Source organism: Pteropus alecto, unplaced genomic scaffold (genome assembly GCF_000325575.1).
Source record: "Pteropus alecto unplaced genomic scaffold, ASM32557v1 scaffold137, whole genome shotgun sequence".
Classification (NCBI taxonomy): domain Eukaryota; kingdom Metazoa; phylum Chordata; class Mammalia; order Chiroptera; family Pteropodidae; genus Pteropus; species Pteropus alecto.
Genome location: NW_006440135.1, coordinates 2,473,896 through 2,482,047, shown reverse-complemented (window position 1 = coordinate 2,482,047; position 8,152 = coordinate 2,473,896). Strand labels below are relative to the sequence as shown.

General features: G+C 46.3%; 1 pseudogene; it reads left to right on the top strand.

Moving 5' to 3' along the window:
• Window positions 1-3,050: 3,050 nt before the first annotated feature.
• On the top strand, window positions 3,051-3,169 carry LOC112484096 (annotated as a pseudogene).
• The last annotated feature ends 4,983 nt before the right edge of the window (window positions 3,170-8,152 follow it).

The window sequence follows — 8,152 nt, the reverse complement described above, 5'->3', positions numbered from 1 at the left end:
CCCGTCAGGTCCGGGGAATGTTGAGAGCATTAGGGGAGGCTCGTGCTGGCGGGAAGTCTACCTGGAATGAAGCACGCCTTAGAGACGTGATTTTAAGTAAGCACACGGTTACCTGTTTTCACTTCCAAGAAACACTTCTGTTGTCTTCCCTCACTTGGCAGGGCTCAAGCCACGTCCGTCCGGACGACTGGTTTTTCTGAACAAGGTGTGCTTGATCTACCAAGGATATACCGATAATTCAAGGTAATCAGCAGAGTACATTACAGAAGAAAATCTGGACCAACAAGCTGTACAAACAGAATAGCAATCAGAAGATGTAATGCATTTCTGATGTACATTTAAGGCACTGGCGCTGGGCCACAGATGTAATGCGCCGTGTTTTATATTGCCGGGATATGGCCTGTGAGAACCTATTACAGCGTATCATCATCCGCACTGGAGGGGCCTGGAAGGAAAAATTTCATCACACATTACTCTCGCGGATGTATTAGAGAAACAAATTGTACTCGGAATTGAAAAGTCACAGGCTTATTCTGTCTTAATAAATTCCTGCCAAGAGGCTAAGTGTGAGACTAGAGATACTTCCTCAATGTTGTTACTGGATTATCATCTTTGACATCTCAAGCGCTGTTCCGAGAATCATCAGATATCAGTTCAGGGTTCTCACGATAAATTATTATTTTTTTCTTTTTTCTTTTCTTTTTTTTTTCAGCCAGGTCTTGATTTCATGGAGCCGTTTTGAGTTGTCTCTACCTGAGATAGAAACCTTCTGTGGCCCAAAGAAAATTATTCTTTTAAATAAGGTGTTTTGTCACTGGCTGTTCCCATTGTTTAATCTAGGAAGCCTCATAATTCAAGGTGTTAATCGAAACCTTGATTTCCCGCCGTTCTTGTTGGAAGAGTTTTCACGATCGTTTGGGACAGGTTGAAATAGAAAAGTAAAAGGGTAAACTTTGATCGCTTCGAGAGCAGATTCTGGATCTTAATGATCTCCATGGCTGCAGCACATCGTACCCAGTGGAATATTAAACAGATATCTGTCAAAATAATGAAGGGATGATGTTATCATTAAATGCAATGATGAGGCTTTAAAATATCCTAATTATCTTAACTTAGTTACCATTTTATAAACCAAGATATCAGCTTGATCAAGCTAAGTGCATGGCTTAAACCATTTCTTTTACATGATCGGTCTACTAAGACTGCAGCTCTCGAAAGTGGATATTTTTAATCTTGTCATGTCGGCATAGTATATATTGAAATCTAGCTTTAATTCTAACGTGAAAAAATAACCGAGAACAACCTACTGAGGAAAATGGTTTTCTAATGCAAAGGCGTGTAGCTTGCTGTAGAAGGCCGTATTAGTTACCCAGTGTCGTGCACCCATCACCCCAATACGTGGGGTCCACAAAACAGCAAAAATCTATTACCTTACAGTTCCTTATCACGTGTCTGGACACTGCGTGTAGCTCGTTTAGGTTCTTTGCTCAGGGCCTCACCTGAAGACACTGTCGAGTTGTTGTCCGGGGCTGAGGTCATCTCAAGGCTCCACTGGGACAGGATAATCTACTCTCCAGCCTCTCCGCAGGGGCCTGTGTGTCCTCATGACAACTGGTGACACAAGACAAAGTCCTAGAGAGCACTCAAGATGGAATCCATAGTCTTTTTGTGCCCTGATCTCCAAAGTGACATCCCTTTCCTTCTGTTAGATCTGTTCATGAGAAGTGAATCACTAAGATCATCATCTTTAAGGCGGAAGGGACGACAAAGAGGTGGGATCACTGACAGCCATTTAGCTGACACCTATCGTAAACAGGGTCAACAATAGGTTTGGCTTTTTAAAAAAATTGCATTATAAAATGGTTATAATAGTTTATGTCAAATTACCGACTAAAATTGGAGAAGTTCTCAAGACCGAGGACCGCCTCCCACAACAATCGCCATCTGTGCCAAGCAGGTGGGTCTATCACAGGCGGATGTGAGTACCAAGGAAAGAAGTGACAGGCATGTGGAGGAAACGGGGTCTGAGCGACCGCACATCCCAAGCGCTGTGCCGGCCCCGCCTTACTCACCTCTCTCTGTGACCTTGCAGGGCTGACATTGCTTGCAGGTGAGCCATCGGGACTTAGAAAGCCAACCCGCTCACGTTCACAGAGCCGGAGCGCGACCCCACGGCTGCGTTGCTGACAGGCTTCTCTCCGCCGCCCAGCGCTCTGCTCTATTGAACCTGCGCGGTGAAGAGCTGGTCCTTACGCCAATGCCCCGTGACCCTAGCACAGCGGTCTTTCCAAGCTTCGGTTTTCTGAAACGCCAAGGGGTGGATTTGTGGACCAGATCGTCTTTGTGTCACGATATCCACGACATTGAATACGGTCAAAGGACTAGTTCATCGTGTCCCAAGCATTTGACGGAAAAAGACGTGTTTGCTGGCGTGGTTTTGACTCCTAATCAGCGTTTTCCTGGTCCCCGCTGCCTCACACAAACGCTTTCATCCATCCTCACAAAAAACACGGATTCTGTACCTGCTCCACTATGCCTGGCACCAGAGACGACAGCGGTGACTAAGAGAGATGCAATTCTTGCCCTAATAGCTTCTAATAAGCGAGTTGTACGCAGAAAGGGCAAAAACGGTCATTTGAATTTTTAAAAAAATGCTTAAATAGAATAAAATATATGAGAATCCTGTTCCCTGGAGTCCTTTTTATGCTTCCTTATTATGAAAAGACTTATTCTACATTCATAAAGCCTCATCTTTGCTGATAAAAATAGAGGAAATTATCGCTTGATATATGACTCTACGAATGACTGGAACAGATGATAAAAAGCGTTCTGGATCTCAAAAACGAAGCTGTTTATCGCTACGAATAGAAATAAAACATTTTACGACTAATGATTAAGAACCCTCAGTTAATGGTAAAATAAATAGAAAATTAGATATTTTGAGAGATAACAGGAACCCAAAATGTGTGAATATTAGTGACAAAAACACCCTCATAGGAGAAGCATGTAGCCTGGTAAATGTGTCAAACATATTTTAAAACACAGGACAGGTCCACGGCCACGCCGCCCTGAACAAGCCCAATCCCGTCTGATCTCGGAAGCTAAGCAGGGTCGGACCTGGTTAGTACCTGGATGGGAGACCACCTAGGAAGACCAGGTGCTGTAGGCATAAAAAATAAAAAAATAAGGGATTGTAAACTGACAAGGTCCTTGCAATCTGTGAGGTCAACCAAGGGTTGCCTGGTCTAAAAATAAATTATTTGGTCAATAAATTAATTAAATTAAAATAAATAAAGCACAGGACGGAGAAGGACACAGCTCTACCTCAGAGCTCAGTGTCCAAGGCCAGCTCTTACACTGTCCAACAGTCGGCAACCCCGTGGGGGGAAGTACAGGCATGCGCACCCGACTCCGGGATCACACCGGCACGGGTCATGGCAAAGGACCATGAAGGCACATGTCGATCGTCCAGCGCTGGCCTGCGGTAGCGTCTCCTGTCACGCTCCAGACCCACCAAAAGCCAGCCAGTCCTTGTCACAGCCTCTAGCCCTTCGCTTCGAGTGGCTTCCAACAGGAGTGCCAAGAAGGAACTTTTCCTACCTCGAAGCAAAGGTGGAGTTGGATTCGCGCTCCCCTGAGGGACAGGCGCGGCCAGGCAGGCACGTCCTCTGCGACTTCGAGGACTCGTCTGAGGAAAAGTGGAGCTGTGCGCAAGCCTGGCACTGGCTTGGCAAACCCTCCTGTCTTCTCTGCTTTTCTACGTGGTAACATACGATGGATAAATCAAATTACAAGATGTTTAAAGTGTTCACGGCGACGATTTGATCTGCACGTACATTGTGACAGAATTCACTCCATCGATGAAATTAACACGCCAAGCAATTCACACATTTATCTTTTTTTTTGATAAGAACATGTAAACTCTACTTTCTTAGAAAATTTTATTTATACGATACAGAATTATCAGCTGTAAGACCTAAATTATACACTAGAGCCTCAGCCCTTATCCATCTTTTAACTGAAATCTTGAAAATGCTCCATTTCTTGAGAGCTAGTCGCTGCCTTATCTGAAAGTATCTCTGATTCTTTACAAGCGATATGCTGTGTGTCCTGCAGACTCTTTTCAGAGTCAGAAAACAGTAGGTACCTTTACCAGCTGGGATTATCTGAGTTATGCGAAATCATAATATTTTGCTAAATGTTTTCAATCAGGCGTGCCCGTGGAAAGAGGTGAGATCTTCTCCTTGATTTTTTTTTTCTTTATGTATCTGGAGAATGTGTGAGCGCCAAGCTCCTCGGAGGTAGATAAACACAGATGTAAAGAATTACTAATGATCACTCTCATTACTGTATTTCATAATAGACACAACCTTCTTTCAACTCCGTGAAAGAAACAGCGCTTCGAATAATGATTCCCCGCTCCTCATGCGCCTCCTCTTCTGTAAAGACAGCACAAAAGTAATTAGGAATTAATTGAAACTACTGTGAGCTAAAGTTGATCTCCCAGGATACGTGAAGTTTACAACAGACCCGAGGCTTTTTGTTCCCTCTCTCTCAAATAAATTTCAGAGTCAGTATTCCTGGCAGAGTAAATTTTTTTAATGACTTTGATGAGAAAAGAATGTTGTCCCAAATCAGAGAAGATAAAATATTACACGACTGAAACGGGCTTCCATTGGTTGCTCATCCCAGCATGACAATCACGAGACGGGGACACAAAGACCTGAGGGGCATCGTCTGTGATATTTTCCGCTTAAAAAAAGTTAGGTTTAAAAAGTCATGCTGCGAAGAACATTTATTTTCTTCACTAGTGAAATGAGGGATGCTCTCCGGTAAATCATGGAGAGACTGAATTCTGCAGGGGCCCATGGCAGCAGCTCGCATTTCCTGGGCACTCGTCTTTTGTAAGCTTTTCGTGTATTTGCATGTTTGGGTCCCTCTGGGACGACTCGGCACACTTTTTGGATACAGACCTCGGCGGGCGTTACAGTTGGAAAGCGGTTGCATCAATCAGGACGGAGGAGGCCGCGTTTCAGTAACACAGCATCCCCTTGTGTCAGCGGCTGTCAGAACGGAGACTTCCTGCGAGCTGACAAGCCGGTCGGGTGCGGACCCGCTGGTCTACACAGCAGCTCCCTCCCAGTGGCGACTCGGGGACGCTGGCTACCCACCAAGGGATGCTTCCCGTGATGGGGCGCTTTGCTTCCAGGAGCCGAGGGGCTGCAGCGGGGCACGTGGGAGTGAAGAGGAGAGAAATCTGCGTCCTCTCAACTGCAGGGACCTGGGAGTGGCCCATCCCTTCCTCTCCAGGTCCACGGGCAAGAACCGCCGCTCTGACCCCGCCGAGATGCTCAGAGACTCGGACATATCAAAAGCCACGTAGATGTGTGCTGGGAATGTCGGTCTCGGCCACGGTCATGGAATCTGGAAAACTATGCTGCTTATGGGGATGCCGGTGACAACGTCGAGGGGACCAGCGTCTGTCAGTCGCCCTTCCTGCCCGCTCCCGTCAAGGGGCCGTGCGAACTGGGTGTTCTTCAGCTGAAGACAGCGGACATGCACTGTGCGAGGCCGAGGACGGGCCCCGAGCGCTGGCGGGACGTCTTTGGCAAGCATGGAAATCGGGGTGGCGAGGGGGGTCTTTGCATCAGCGCAGGGGAGACGCTGGGGCGAAGGCGAGCGTTCGCCCCCGCAGAGAACACGGCCAGAAGTCGATGGTGCCGCCGTCTGGTCTCGGCCCGCTGCTAACCACGCGGAGGGCTCCGCCCGTGGGCCCTTGACGTGCGGCGTGTTTTCCACGCATAACCGACGAAGTCACTGAAGGGATCCGAGCAGGAAGCCGGGCCTGGGAAAGCTGTTAGTCCGCTCCCATCTGCAATTCATGCGGCACCGCGCTGGCCTCGAGGGATCCGGCTGACGGGGCCGTTTGGTTTAAAGTGTAACCATCACCACGGAGAAAGCCGAGCATTCAGATCTCAGCCGGTTTCTCCTGAACTGATTAACTTTCGAATGGAGACGCATTTAAAGTCGTTTACCGTCTCTCGGTAGCCGCCTCCTCTCCTTTGCGGGCAGCGGCGCCTCGCCCGCGTGTGGCCATGGAGGGCCTGTGCCTCGGCTCCGTCACAATAGTGCTCCGAAGTCTTCCTTTTCTGTATCTCTGACATGCGACTGTCACCGCTCGCCACTCTGTACCTACGCTTCATCGCTCTCTGCGCTGCTGACTGAAGATGCTACGAGCGGCTTCATTGTTCTCTCTCTCTTTCTCTTCCCGGGGTTTACAGAGACCGGGGCAGGCCAGGGGAAGACCCTGGAAAAAGTCACAGGACTGGCCCTCCCCACATAACCAGATTTCTACACGGGCTGATAGGATTTTAGGAGCGATATAACCAGCATGAACGAGATTAGGAGAAACAGGAAAACTTCTAAATAATGTTCACTTTCCTGTTGAATTGTCATTATTTGGGATCGTCTGTATTTACCTGTGACATTTTATTGACCTGTGACATTTTACTTACCTGAGTTTTCACGATCGGTTATCTGGTCTTTATAATTAAAATGAACATTAACCTCTTCACAAAAGTATAGTGATTATTTGCCCTAGGGTCTTGAATGTTTGGTTTTTCTTAATCCCCTTCTCTGTTTTCTAAGATTAATAAAAAAAGGCAATCTCTGGTAAATAACGCGTGATACATTTTTAACAGACCGGCCGCAGTAGGATTTCTTCCAGTTCCGTTATTGTTGGCTTATGTTGCTTTTCTTTTCAAGCATAAACTAGTCCAGGTCAGCCACTAAAAATGAGAGATGATTCGAGAGTATCTTCTCATATATAACCAACACACACCAGCTAGTGAAAACCCCGCCCCGCCATGTAAAAAAAAGAATATTAAAAATAATAATAATACCGAGAATTTGAATCTTACTAAAAATGGCCACATGAACCCCTATGCACCCCACTATAAGAATCCCTTCACTCTCTGCAACAGACACTGAGAACATATTTTATGGCTTGTGACTGGTCACAGGGCAGCTGAGTCTACAAGCTGTCAACATACCAACAAGAGTAGAGGAATGAAAAGTAAATTGATTGTTAATTCTCTGATAAGCCTCCTTAACACGATTCTCAAAACTCACAGGCCTTCCGCCCACGAACGTACAAGTTTAGACTGGGAGGGTCGCAGCGTACACCTGCAGGGCCGCTGTGCCACTTGATCTGTGTGTTTTACTGTAGGTCAAGGCAGTCAATCACCAGGAGGCCTTGGGGCGGCCACATAGAAGCTTATTTATGGGCAAATCAAGAACCCGAAACACTGAACTGTGCCTGATTAGCTGCACTAATATGCTACTTGTGGCTAATTTCTGAGCTGCTTAACCCACAGGTGTTTGCCCTCGCCCATAAATCACGGCGCCCACCTCCTCCTTGCACGCCGGGTCCTGCCATGCATATAGATGGCCTGTTTAAACGACAGGCAGGAATAATGGATGGTGCACTAAATCATTCCGGTGCTTAGTCACCGCCATGCCCATGTGCCACTGCATGCGACCTTTCAAAGGGACAAAGTGTACACGTCCCCGTTTTTATTTGTTTTACTTGTACAGCACACCCTCTGCATAAGACGGCACCATTAAAAGTTCCTTCCACACAGCCGGCGATGCGGCGGAGCAGGACACACTCCCAGTGACTTAGCGAGCGAAAGGGGCCTCCGGCTGGGAACCTTGCGGCCCCGGCTCGCCACTTATCTCTAATTTATTTTTTTTTAATTAAAGATGTTAATTAAATGGATCACAAACCACACCATCTAAACACTACATGTTATAGGCAGGAAATGCTCAGTTTGCATAGAATTTGATTCTCTAGAGTAGTTCCTTGTTTTAAATCAACTTGTAGGTCGATATAAGAACCGGTAGCTATGAAAACATATATTTTACATATATTTACAATGTGTCTGTATTTGAGACAAAGGAAAATATAGAACTTGGAAGAATTTTTTTTTTTTAAGCTCTGGCTAGGAAAATCATTAGAAGGAAGTATCAGTCAGTGGGTACCAAATGAAATCTTGTAAAGTAACATGGTAGATGTCATAATAATAATAGAAAACAAGTGTGTGGCTTCACTGTATTCGATCCAGTAGAGTATTGAGTTTGATACAATAGA